Below are 14,800 nucleotides of genomic sequence, written 5' to 3'. Positions count from 1 at the left end.
TGACTAGTTCACCAGCCCCCCCAACGCCTAAGGCAAGATAGCATAGGCATTTTCAGACGCAAAATGTAAACTTGTCCGCAGAAATAGCCTGATCACAGCTGTTAAAATAACAGTGGGGGCTCAGTGTCCATTTGCACCCCTCATTTCAGAGTAGCAGTGTGATTGACAGGCATCAGTGTTTAAGGGGGGGCAAGAGAAGGTCCCCTAATAGGTGTCTCTGTCATAACACATTGTCTCTGGTCAGCAAGATGTGTTGTGAGTAAAATTAGAATTTAGACCAATGTGAACCGTTACTGTCCTCCACGAGGACTGGTGATGATTATTATTCTGGATAAATCACACTCATGGCAAATGCCCTGTTGACTAATTTTTGTTGTCAACATTTAACTAATAGGCCTGTACTCCTATCTGCTTTAATCAGCTAGAGAACGGGGTCAGGCATTTCACTTTTTGATTCCAAGCAGTGATGTAAATAGATTCTCAATGCTCTACTATCTTCCTAAAATTTCTTCCTGAATTTAACTAGATGTGTTTACTATCTTCTAATTTAACTATAGATGTGTTTAATTGATTCTAGATGTGTCCAGTAATTTTTTAATTTCTTAGAAGAGTAATTTTTAAAAGTAAATGAGTCCTGGGATGCAGGAATGATTTTGTATGTATTCTGCATTTGAGCCACAGACCACCATTTGATGACATTTAGCCACACTTGGTTTCATTTTACACTCTCAAGAGTTAAAGACTCTCCATCATTTAGCTGGGGACCACCTGGAACCCCCTCAGGGACCACTGGTGGTCCCCGGACCACTGGTTAAATCAGAACCACTGCTTTTCAAGTTTTAAATACTCTTATCAACATGGGAGAATGCTTGCTTTATTGCAAATACCATGGAAAAGGGAAACAAAATCATAAACTCAACTCAACACACAGTCTCACACACACACACACACACACACACACACACACACACACACCCAGGCGAGAGCTCTCTCTCCTGTAAGCACGCACGCACAGTCAGGCTGTCAACATTAGCTTTAGCATTAGCATGGTCTGTGTAGCATCAAGCTACAACTTACTGCTATGTTTGTCAACCAAAACTGCCAGAGTTTTGCTTTTGCCCAATGCCCAATTCAAAGAGCTTCTGATCTAACACATTGTGGAGCAAATTAATTAATAACGAATAACGAGTCCAACGAGCGCGATGACTTGAGTGCTCACAGCTCAACTGCCCAGCCCACACTGGTAGGCTACACACTCTGCGCACCGGTCCTGCACAGGCTGACGGACGAGTCACTGGGAGAGAGAGTGGGGAGAGAGGCGCGAGCTCACTGACTGCCTGCATTCACATGAATGCGTCTCTCAACCATTCTGTCAAACTTCACCGTGCGTTAATCGCGCGGTAATTAAATTAACGCCGTTAAAAGGACTTTGAGTTAACGCACGATTAACGCGTTAACTTTGACAGCCTTAGTAAATACTATTTTAAGTTACGAGTCATGTAAATACTAGCATTTTATTTTAAGAAATCAGTAGTGAACTCGCAGATCAGCTATTTTCAATGAACAAGATTTAACAGTTAAAAACCATTTAACTGTTGTAATATGTGTTATATTTTGATTAACTATAATGGTCACAAATCTTAAATCGGCCTTCCTACTTACCGGAGAAAGTTTATTGTTAGTGTGTTTTTTCAAAATGTATTCCTAGATGTGTTTCTTTCCAAATTTAAGTATTTCTAGGTTATCCTTAGTTTATTTCTCTATAGATGTGAGATCATTTTATTTGAAGTTAGGGAAAAAAAATTTACCGAAAGATAGAAAAGGATTTTTAAAAATAGCAGATCTGCGTGCACAAAACATACCTAGCACGTTGTTTCAATTATAGATAGACTGGCAGGAGGAAGTGACAAATAGGGTAAAATAGCTTAGTGTTAATAGGATGTTGATGCTGTTAAATAGCTTAGGTAATATTAAAAATGTTTAAAGTAAAGCGATGGTTCTAGCAATTATGAGCAATTCTATGGATGAATTTTATCTATATCCGAAAGAAGTGCTCAGAGGGGGGACATGTATAGGTTAAGAAGTGTATAGTTTAAGAAGTATAGTTTAAGTTAATTCATTACATAATTTAATTCAAATTCATTTTTCCTTCAAATTTCCCTACAGTTCATTTACATTCTTGAGTCTATGGCGACATATTGTCAAACCTCTAAAACTACATTCAGTAGGCTGCTGAAACAATAAACAAACAAAACCTCTACGGCATTTTAGATTGCATGTCAAATTGTAGATGTACCGAGTAGAATTGCGGGCCCACATTTGTCTGAAAGATCTGATGAGTAAATTAATGTTATTTCAAAGGACCTGGCCTCATGTCGCCTATTTTGCTGTTTACAGTAACAGAACACGTACTGCTTGTGAAGAGTTGGTTCCACTCAAACCAGTAGTAATAGCAGTAATTCAGATACAGGTACAGGGGAGACTAGACTACACATGGGGAAGTTTTTTCACTCAAGTACTACACTATATTTAAATATTTATAAAATACTGCAAAACCATACACACACACATAGTGCAAACTGACATATGAGGAAAGTACCCAGTCCACATATTCTATACAGTATAAGGTCCAGCGACCACATTCTAACTTACCTCAAACAAAGGGTAAAACGTAGGTAGTCACAGCAGCAGATTACATGTAAAATCTCATTCCCCATTGACCATTCAAATAATTTGGCCAATAGCTTTTTGAAAAACAAAAGGTAAAAGGAAAAAAAAAAGGTAAGATGTTAGTGTATGTAAAATAGTTTGTTTTCATGTTCTCGGTCAAAACCGGTTTAAGTCACTCTTAGTGCACGTCTGTGAACGTATTATTGTTAGAAGGAAACTTTATGCGTAGGTTCCCCCAGTGATGAGTAGTTCGTAGGCGGGGTCTCGGCTCCACCTGCAGAGTACCACACATGCACACAGCATCCCCAGCATCTGAATTGCAGCAAATGTTAGTGCAGCCCAGATGACATTTCTTCACAACTAGAACTTCACATCCCTCCGGGTAGAGGTCTTCAGTATGAGCAAGAGATCCAGTGCAGGCTTCTGTATTACTTTTGCAGCAGCTAATGGGGACGCTGTTGTTTTTAGTTTCATTAAACCAGCGAGTGTTCATCCAATCCGAGTAATTGTGGATTCCGCAGCACTGAAGCTGTCTCTGCACATAGTCGATGGCACGGCTCGGGGCATCACTGTTGGTGCCACTGTACTCGTCATACACGTTCCGGATGGAACCGTTAACCTCATCTTCAACCTTTGCTCTGTAAATATATCCAAGAACCACCACAGCCACTTCCGTCATGAACACCAGCAGAAGGATGATCACAAACGTTGCAAGTCCACAGTAGCTCTCTCGTACTGTAGCACAGCATCCAATGAGTCCAATAATGAACAAGAGGGCTCCGACAGCGATGATGGTCACAGCAGGGATAAAGGTATACACATCCTCAAAGAAGTGGTCATAGTCATCATATGTGATGAACACATAGGCTCCAACATAGCATAAAATACCAGCTGCTGCCCAAAATATCAGATTTAGAAAGACCAACACCGTCTTTGACGACGTTATGCCGCACTGCCCCATGCCTGATACTGAGAAGGAATCCAGTATTGCTATAAAAGTTAAAAGGCTTTTCTTCTATTCAGACATATTGTCCTGGCCCGCTGACATCCCGATACCCCGACCGACCGACTGAACCTCTGGATGTTTTGGTTTGAGCCAATTAAGGGTCCTAGCAATTACGGGTCCTAGGGTTGTCATGTCAACCTAACTAGGTAACATTAACTTGTCTTCATGGGGGGCATGAAATCAGGTCACCAGTCTAAAAGAAATTGTGACAACAAGAGTGTCTGTGACACATGTAAAAGGAAGCAACCAAGTTAAGCAGACAGGTGGGGCCCAGCCGGGGGTCAAGTGGCGACCTATGGGTTAGGCCACTACACAGATTTGGTGTGATATGGAGCGAAGTAGAATGAAGACCTACGCAGTGGCAAGTGTGGAGAATGAATGGCCCGGGTATGTGTGGAATGTGATGTTTATCGAGTAGGCCTATAAGTAAGTAAAATGTTTTAAGGTATCACTGTGTACAACAGTGTTATTTTTAGGTGAAGTCATTCTAATGAAAATTGTTTTTTCCTACTTTCCAGGACTGGATGGTGAATCAATGAGATGGTCTAAATGTGTTGACAATTTAATGAATATCTTCCTTTCCCAGTGTGCATGGCATGGTTAATATGGCGATATTGACTAACTCACTAAAAACTTAGAATAACTCGTCTAGGAAGAGTGTTGTGATACAATGCAATTACAGGAGGAAGGACAAAGGGAAAAATGAGTATCTATAGACATTACATCGACACGGTAAGAACCCACTCACTCCCACACGATCTCATACATTATTGAAATATTTGTATTGACAGGAGGATACTAGTAGTGATGAAATACAGTGTAAAGATGCAATAATGTGTAACCTGTCAATATAGCTAATAACCATAAGAGAGGGAGTTAACCATAAATCAGACTGTGAAAGATTGTGATCAACTGTGATCAAGATAGATCTTAATAAGTTCCTAATTATGTATTATCATCTGGGGAAAAGTATAGAACAAATGTTTTAGAATAGGGGTAGTGTGTTGTTTTGTTTTTTTCCAGCTCTGAAATCCAATAAAGTAAGAGAAACATATCAGGAGATGTGTTTAAACAAGGAAAAAACAAACAAACAAATGAAGACAACCAGAGAAAGCACTGAAAGGATTTGGGTTTGTATGATGGGTAAATATACACACATACATTGACGTCAGTCTAGTGTTATATGAATTACAATTTAGGCATTTAGCAGACGCTCTTAATCCAGAGCGACCTACATTAAGCAATAACAAAAAGCATGGCATACATCACATGTATAAAAAGTAGTTATCATGAATCATGCGTAAACTAAGAACGTAACATTGGAGTATCTATGTAAACTATACATACTATACTATATAATATATTATACATGTGTACTATAAAGTGCTATGACTACATAAAGTGCAATTCTAGAGCTGTCTACATAACAAGCTGAAGCTGAAGACAATTAATGTAAAATACTAATAATAATAATAATAATATTGAAATGAATTTTGTATAACCACCTTTTTAACCACGGTGGAAATAATTCAAGTGAACAAAATTACCTGCAAGTTGTTCTCCCTCTAAGAAAACCTGACAGACATATAAATATGTCACATGGGCCAGTGACACCAATGAGAGCCAAGCCACATCATCATGTCCGTCCAGAGACTCCAGACGTCCCTACAAGGCCCACACGCATTCGATCCCCGCAGTCAACCCCCAGTGACAGCGATGGGAGCCGGATAAAGACGAAATACTGGGCCCACCATGGGGAAAAAAGACTAAAATGCCATGCCACAACGTGTGACAGAAACATAAGGAAAGGAGAACATTTGCATGGAGGAAAGAACCACGGAAAAAGACTACACCTGATGCTGGCTTATGAGTGATCGCTCAAGACAAATCGAGGGTCGTAGGTTGGAATTTCCCAATAAAAAGGAAAAGGGTTTTCGCCCCTACCAGCCATCAGAAGTTGTGTGTAATAAAAAGAAAATTATCATGTGGGTGAACATTGAATACACTTAAATGTAAACCTTTCTTACTCTAGGAGATAGTCCATATATAAGTCATCTTTTTGTAGTAAATTTGCAGACAGTATAGTATCTCATGTTCCTTGGTATAAATTAATATTAGGAATTTAATTTACATATTTGAAATGGCGGACTGTAGTGGCAGAAAATACTACACTGCCTGGAGCAAGGCTTCCACCTGTTGATTGTCTGTCAAGATGACCTATTCTTACCCAAGACCCATGTCTGACCATGTCCACTGACCACACCTCAAATGTATTTGTGTTCCTTCACTGTGTATAAGAGAAACTCATGTCTACAGCGAGGGAGGCTTGCATCCGTGCACCTCCCTGGGCTGGTACAGACCACTCCTTGTAATAAACGTGACATTGTTTCAGTCCACTCTCTACCTCGATTATTTCTTAAAGTCTCTGTTAGGAGTATTAAGATTCCACAACACTTGTCCATTCTATGTCTGTCTTTTCCTTGTCCGTCTGTGACCATGGTACTATCAAACAAACATTTGTGCAACCTCCATGCTGCCTTGTTCTGTCCTTCATTGAATCTGAGGCAGTCAGGTAGAGTTCAGGTATAAACCCCTGCCACAGCTGAGCTTGATTCAATCAAGAGATGACTAACAGCTGGTAAGATTCCTTCAAAATAAATTACTTCCTGTCACCAAATAAAACACCATGAATATACACATACAAAATAAAAGGTATGAACTGTGGGTCCGTTACACTAACACGTTTCCTCCTCATTGTCTGCACCATGACCACACTCCAGTTACAGAAACACTGTCACATATTCTTAATGGCTGCTATGCTATATAAGGGAATGTACATTGCTAGGCACGACAGAATTGTTGACCTATTAGCTAAGGACATAAGTTCATATGTTCCATCATCTGCCAAAATGTATAAGCACTCACGTGCACAATAATGAAAATTATGCCTTTTCAGATGTCACAGCTAATACACCAGATATTGTTGTTGTTGATGAGGACAGTAGAGAAGTGACCATTTTGGAAGTGGCATGTACATTTGACCACAGTCTGGAAGAGGCATTCCTTACCAAGGTGCTACCAGCGTCTTAAGGATGCTATTATACAGCTTGGCTACAAATGTAAACTACTTGTGTTCATATTTGGAAACCTCGGTAATATCCATAAATCAGTTGTGAGGGGCCTGCAGATTGCAGGCATGCCCAAGCCGAGAGCTAAGGCATCGGTAAAATTCTGTTCAGTGTCTGCAATAATTGGCAGTCGCCATATGGAGAAGGCGATGCTTTCTGTACCCGTGATCTGTATCCTGAAGCACTTGTTGTACAGTTTTCCAAGTTTGCGCATCCACTATTGTTTGTGTTCAAGAATATCTTGTAAAATGTGAATGCAAATAAAGATGTTAAATGTGTGTGTGTGTGTGTGTGTGTGTGTGTGTGTGTGTGTGTGTGTGTGTGTGTGTGTGTGTGTGTGTGTGCGCGTGCGTGCGTGCGCGCGTCCGCGTGCGTGCACACGTGCGTGAGTGTGTGTGTGTCTGTGTGTCTACGTTTGTGTAAAATATATATGTCCTATCCACATATACTGTATGTTCATTAATTGAAGCAATGTTTGTATTGCTTCAAATAACAGATATGTGAATTTCTTTTCTTGGTTCATTTCTTGTACCATAATGCAGGGGTTCTCAACCTTTTTGGCTGGGGACCCCCCCCCCCCCCAATACAAACTGACTGACATAAGTGAATACTGAAACCAGATATCATTAAGGCCAGCTACTCTGATGGCCGGGTGTGGCTCCCTTTCATTCAGTCAGCAGCCATGGTGTCACTGGGCTTGCTTCCTAATGTCGTTTAAATCAGTGGGTTCCACATGTCTTCACATCAAGGAACCCCAGATTAATATGTAATTGTCCAGTCAGACATCCATCTGAAAATAGTTTGTGCCTTTTTAATTAAAATGCTTAAAAAATATTCAAAATATTTCGATTTATTCTCAATATGTGTTTTTAAATAACAGATGTACAACCTCACAATGTGTCGCTGTGAGCTTGTAGATAAGCTATTTTCATTTGTGCTTGTTTTTTCATACACCTGGCCACTTGCAAAACTGGCAACACAGCAAGAGAAAGAGGTGCTTCTGCCTGCCTGCCTGCCTGCCTGCCTGTCTGTCTGTCTGTCTGTCTGTCTGTCTGTCTGTCTGTCTGTCTGTCTGTCTGTCTGTCTGTCTGTCTGTCTGTCTGTCTGTCTGTCTGCCTGCCTGCCTGCCTGCCTGCCTGCCTAATAGTTGTCTTTCTGTTGTAAAGCTCTCTCTGTTGTAAAGCTCTGTCTCTTTTCCTGCAATGTGTTAAAATAACATGAGAAATATCCCCCTAAAGGCTAGGAGTAGGCAACCTCAGGCACGGGGGCCAACATTGGCACAGGGGAGGGTGGTCACTGGCACACTGGCATAAGTGTGTGAGAGAGATCTTTTATTTTAATAGGCCAGATAAAAAGGTTACGTACATATATGGACAATCAAAATCAAATGGAAACATTTTTATGTGGTGACATAATTAAACTTTATGTTGATACGGCACACTGATTATCAAGAAAATGAAAACATGGCACTTCATGTCAAAAAGGTTGCCGACCCCCAGTACCAGTTGGGCCACACCCCCAGTACCATGACCAGCATTTAGAAACAATATGAGAGACACCAGAGGGGGTTTAACCCATTTTGGGGCGGGAACCCCTTTTAGTGTTAGCATTATTTTATGCTTTAGCTATTGAAAAATAGCAGATCTACAAGCTCATAGCGCGCCACCGAGTGGCGCGCATGCTGTTAAAAAAAAAACTGTTACAAATTTGTCTGACATTCTGTATCAGTGGAGAGACCAGAGACCAGACACATGAACAGGACAAGGTTTTATGTGACATTAATAAATATCTATCTTTTATTTTATTCAACTGAACATGTGAAGTCATGCTGAGCTCAGCGACTCTGACTGCATGTATCTGAACAGTAGCAGCTGATTATACCAGACATTTTCTCAGACTGTCTTTTCAGCGCCAGTATAGCATTACGACACGATGGTGACACGCACGCACGCACGCACGCACGCACGCACGCACGCACGCACGCACGCACGCACGCACGCACGCACGCACGCGCGCACGCGTCCACGTGCTGTGCGCGTGTTCTCGCCATGTGGTGAAGAGAACACCGATACCATCAGGAGAGATAATAACAGGCCAACGTTGATCAGAATAAATAACAATTCTTCTACATTCTCTTGTAGAAGAATTGTTGTTTCAGGCCATTGAGTGGTTTTAGAGCACCTTGGTGACCAAACAGATGCCAATTAAATAATATGTAACTGTTTTTTAGATGGTTATATAAATCTGTCTTGGTTTCTATTTGTAATCCATATATATTTGCATTTATGCCTTTATTTCCCTCAATCCTCTGATGTGTTGTGAATCAGGGACGCATTATGTTTGTGTTGTCCCCCCCCCCCCCCCCCCGCTACCCCACCTCTGTGGTTTTATGTGCAATGAATAAATATCCATTACAGCTTTGTGTTATATGAATACCTACAGTGTAGTTGCTGTAATAGGTGTGTATATGTGTGTATGATTGAGCACATCTGATTGGCTGAACACAGAATGTGCTGTATGATGATGTGTGACGATAAGAGCGCCCCTCACTTCACACAGGTGTGATATTGCGGATGAATGTGTATGTAGCTGCACGCACGCACGCACTCACGCACGCACGCACACAGGCCAGGGAGGAGTACAGTACAGTACAGTACAGTACAGTACAGTACAGTACAGTACAGTACAGTACAGTACAGTACAGTACAGTACAGTACAGTACAGTACAGTACAGTACAGTACAGTACAGTACAGTACATGTTGCTTTGGGGGTGACGGCATGCTCAGCTCAGCAGAACAACATGTACTGCATGAATCTGCATGAACAACAGCAGCTGATTACACTAGACATTTTCTCAGACGCTGTTTTCAGCGCCGGTACGGTTACGAGTCTTACGACACCACGACGTGCGGTTGTACATTAACTTTCCACTGGGCGCGACCGTGCGGCCGACGCTGGTTCGTTGAGTTCGTGTCTTTTTGGGGCATAAAAGGAGGCTTCGAGACGCTGACACGCTCACTCTGTTCCAGCATGAAGCTCTGCTGTGTGGCTGTTCTGCTGCTGCTCTTCTGTCTGTCTGAGGCTCACCATGAGGCTCAGACAGATACCCTGGTACAACCTGACCATGACCTTCTCTGGGCCGAGCTAAGAGATCTCAGGGACATGGTGGTGGAACAGAGAGTCCAGCTCAGCCACATGAAGGAAGACTCCAAGGATCTCCAAGACGAGGTGCACAGCCTGGGAGCCACTGTGGTGGAGCAGAGAGTCCAGCTGAAGAACACTGAGGCCAGGCTTTCAGCCAGCGAGGAAGACTCCAAGGAGCTCAGGGTCCAGCTCAGCCTCGTGGAGGCCAGGGTGTCGGCCAGCGAGGAGCTGAGAGACGAGGTGCTGCGTCTGGGAGCCACCGTGGTGGAACAACGGGTCCAACTCAGCCACGTGGAGGCCAGGGTGTCGGCCAGCGAGGAGCTGAGAGACGAGGTGCTGCGCCTGGGAGCCACCGTGGTGGAACAACGGGTCCAACTCAGCCACGTGGAGGCCAGGGTGTCGGCCAGCGAGGAGCTGAGAGACGAGGTGCTGCGCCTGGGAGCCACCGTGGTGGAACAACGGGTCCAACTCAGCGACGTGGAGACAGAATCCAAGGATCTCAGAGACGAGGTGCTGCGTCTGGGAGCCACCGTGGTCCAGCAGAGAGAGAAGCTCAGCTACACGGAGGCCAGGTACGGGAATTAGGGATTTATTTTAAAATTCTGTCATTCTGTGTTAAGTAGCATGTGACGAGTCAAACTAGGGGGGTTTCCATGATTCAGAATCCACTGTAAGCATTTGTTTTTTGACACGAAAAACACTCCTTGGGGTAAAAATGGCCGTAGCTAACTTTTCCAAATTGGACGACCTCATTACATTTTGTGATGAACGGGAATGGATTCAGAGTCATGTAAAGACCCTATAGTTTCACATGCTACATAAACAGGGTGACATGGTGTACAATTAGCCTGTATAATGGTTGCTTCACATCATGCTACATAAACAGGGTGACAGGGTGTACATTTAGCCTGTATAATGGTTGTTTCACATCATGCCATCACGCCATCATGGGGCGACTGTGGCTCAAGAGGTAGAGCAGGTCGTCCAATGATCCATGGGTCGGCGGTTCGAATCCCGGCTCCTCCTGGCTACATGTCAAAGTGTCCTTGGGCAAGACACTGAACCCCAAATTGCTCCCGATGTGCTGGTTGGTACCTTGCATGGCTTCCGCTGCAATCGGTGTATGAATGTGTGTGTGAATGGGTGAATGTAATGCACAATCTATGTAAAGCGCCTTGGATAAAGGCGCTATATAAATGCACCATTTACCATTTACCATGCTACATAAACAGGGTGACATGGTGTACATTTAGCCTGTATAATGGTTGTTTCACATCATGCTACATAAACAGGGTGACAGGGTGTACATTTAGCCTGTATAATGGTTGTTTCACATCATGCTACATAAACAGGGTGACATGGTGTACATTTAGCCTGCATAATGGTTGGTAATGGTACGGCTACTTCCTGTTTTTTTTCTGTCACAAAAATTCAGAACAGAACCAGTATCTTTTACTATGACCTCAAATACAGAACTTTACTAACAGACGGAAGGAAATTGACCTTTTTTACCAATGAAATAATATTAAAGAAACTGTTAACTGGTTAATATGTGTACGGTCACTTTAGAAGTATAGTTTCCTCCGGACAGCTGGTTGGCAGGTATCAATACACTTTTAGACCCACATGTTTGTGTCAGCATGGATGATTACATTTATTTATTGATCTTCCTCTTGTCTTGATTGTTTAAACATGACGTCATGGGCCGCTATGCTCCATAACAGGCTCGATAAGCTTATTGATACCAGGTACTCGATAAGCCCAAAGCTTATTGATACCAGGTACTCGATAAGCCCAAAGCTTATTGATACCAGGTACCCGATAAGCCCAAAGCTTATTGATACCAGGTACCCGATAAGCCCAAAGCTTATTGATACTATATTAAGTACAATTTTGAGGTATTTGTACTTTACTTGAGTATTTCCAATTTCCTTTTACTTCTACTCCTTACTTTGGCAATTTAAACTTTGATTAGAAAACATACACTAACCACTTCAACCCTATACATTTCGGCCATTTGAAAATAGCTGATCTACAAGCTCTCAATGCGTCACAACGCGGCACATTGAGAGCTTGTAGATCGGTTATTTTCCGGCATGCCTCAATGTGGTTGTGGTTGTTGTTGTTGTTGTAGTAGTTGTTGTTGTTGTTAGGGTTAGGGTTTAGGGTTGACTGAAAAGTATTTTCTGTTGAAGAATGTAATCAGCTGTTGTTCCATGGACTCCAGGCTGGGTGTTGGTCACTGTTGGTCACTGTTGAAACCTCCCGGGCAGAATATCATAGGGATGGGTGATATGGTGACACATATCTGACCTGCAGGGTGATATGGTGGCACATATCTGACCTGCAGGGTGATATGGTGGCACATATCTGACCTGCAGGGTGATATGGTGGCACATATCTGACCTGCAGGGTGATATGGTGGCACATATCTGACCTGCAGGGTGATATGGTGGCACATTATTGTAACTAGGGGTGCACGATTATGAAATTATGACCGATATCCGATCTCCGATTATTTGCAGGGTCATATCGATTCTGACCAATTCTGATATTATACAGAGGACCACAATGGAAACAAGCCTATAGGCCCTATTGGCCAGCCTGTTGATAAAGTATTCAATCAATCAATAAATAGTCTAGACTCTTTTCTAACTGAATGAGACGAGTACACACATTAGATGTAGAATCATTATTCATTTTTATTTATTTTTTGCTGGTGAAAACGGATTAAATAATCTGTATTATTTTGAGACCGTTCCGATACCGATATGGCCTATTTATGGTCAATATGCCTATTCCGATTATACAGATTAATCCTGCATCCATTGTAACCTGATGAAATGTCTCCACGATACGCCTATTCAGAGATATAGTTTATAACTGTACTAGTATATACTATAGTATCGTGATACAGTGAATGCACGTTCTATGATTTTCAGTTCTATACCTTAATTTATACTAATTTATACGACGGTTTCATATTTTGGTCTAAATGTTCTGGTACTTATTTTTCTGTCAGTTTCTGTTACTGTAGGAGGATGTTGGTTGTTGTGACCGCCGGTCACACTTACTATGCAAACGTGCAGTTACGCTGTAATGCTAACTCAAGCCTGTCACAGGCTCCCGTCACATCACGCTCTGCACACGCTCTGCACACACACACACACACACACACACACACACACACACGAGGGGCGCCTAACTTTGTTTCCAGGTGGGCGCAAAAATGCGCGCGCATGTGCCTCGTGCACGCGCGTTTTCGCGCATTTTTACACGGAAAAGTGGCTTTTACTTTCCCTCTCCACACGCAAGTTATATGACAAAATGCATCATAAAAAGGCATAGGCCTATTTAGGCTACACATGACATTGGCAAGGCGCCGATATCAAAACAAAACATATAAATTATAGCCCTATTATACAACAGACGAGCTGACAGCGCAGCGCGCTTGGGCTCGGCGACCCGGGATATTAGTGGGGTCGCAATGCGACGGTTCATTTTAACATGGTGGAGTAGCTGCTCCGTTTGCTCCATGGCTCAGGCGCGCCTGACACACACACACACACACACACACACGCACACACACACACACACACACACACCACCAGGAGGCCGACTTTTGTAAAACACATTTTTTTATATTACTCCTCCATATTTTGTCCAAAAATCCCGGAAATCGTTACACAGTATCTCTATAGTCATGTGCTCAAGACAGATCTGTCTGATATTTCATATTCCATCCTGATTGGCTAATATTGGCTTTCAAAATTTGCAGGATTGGCCCGTTTTGAACAAAAAGCCTCAAATCATGAACGCAGCGTGCAATTTACGTGAAATCTTTCACAGACTTTCCTACTAGGCTGAGGAATATATCCCACCCTTTTCACATTGGCCTGTTATAGCGCCACCAACAGGTGGATTTTTGCAAAACACATTTTTGGAACAAAATGCCTCAAATCATTCAATTGCAATCCAAGGCGTAAGAAGAAATGGCACCCTTTTCACATTGGCTTATTATAGCACCACCATGGGGCCACAACCTGACCTGCCCTGGTGGAGACCTGTTTTGAAGCGTTTGAAGCTGAATATGTGCGTGCAGGACGATAGGCTTTTTGTTTAGGGTGGATTCTATTTGAAGTTAGCCTATACTTTTGTGAGCTTGACTGCACATATATGATTATTATTTATTATTATTACATTTTGTTTAGAGCACAGGTTTCCGCAAGTCCATCATGTCCGTTTAATCCTCAATTGTTTTATTTAAGTAAAGAACTCTATTACACCATATGTTGACTTATTTGTTCATATAAGGTTCACGGTTATACTTTATTGAAGCTTTCTTGTGTGGCTATATGCACACACTACACAGTCGCGTGGCCAGACACGAAAAACAAATCAATGAATCAAATCAATAAATAAAAAGCCCTCTGCGGATTATATCCACGCGAGGCTATAGTGTACAGGTAGGTAGGCGGCAGGCCTAAACATAAGAGTAAAACTGTACTTAAGTAGGCTATAAGAAATAAAATAAAGTTGATATTTCTGGCCTGAGGATGGTTATCACGGGTGCAGCGAGGCAGCCAACACAAAAAGGACGAGTAGGGGGTGAGAATGTGTTGAGGCAGCATGCAGGCTTATATAGCCGTGGCGTATAGCACATTATATAACCCGACATGCGTGCTGCTCTTATCTTTCGATAAAGGCATATAAAAAAACATGATTGTACCAATGATATATATACTGTAGACACTTCAGGGAATATATACCAATTATAACAACACTCCGTTGTGAATTGGCTGAGAACCCTGCCAATATCAACAACCAATATTTATTTTTTGGGATGCGGAG

At 42.3% G+C, this 14,800-nt stretch overlaps 1 pseudogene across 1 annotated transcript; it reads right to left on the bottom strand.

The window, feature by feature from the left end:
- Nucleotides 1–2,143: 2,143 nt before the first annotated feature.
- Nucleotides 2,144–3,752, bottom strand: LOC306934606 (tetraspanin-3-like; annotated as a pseudogene). Its single transcript has one exon. The product of its transcript is annotated as a tetraspanin-3-like (transcript).
- Nucleotides 3,753–14,800: the final 11,048 nt, after the last annotated feature.

The sequence above is a fragment of the Electrona antarctica genome (genome assembly GCF_951216825.1).
Source record: "Electrona antarctica genome assembly, chromosome: 12".
NCBI lineage: Eukaryota > Metazoa > Chordata > Actinopteri > Myctophiformes > Myctophidae > Electrona > Electrona antarctica.
Note: the sequence above shows the minus strand (reverse complement) of the source record. Positions and strands in the feature narration are given on the sequence as shown.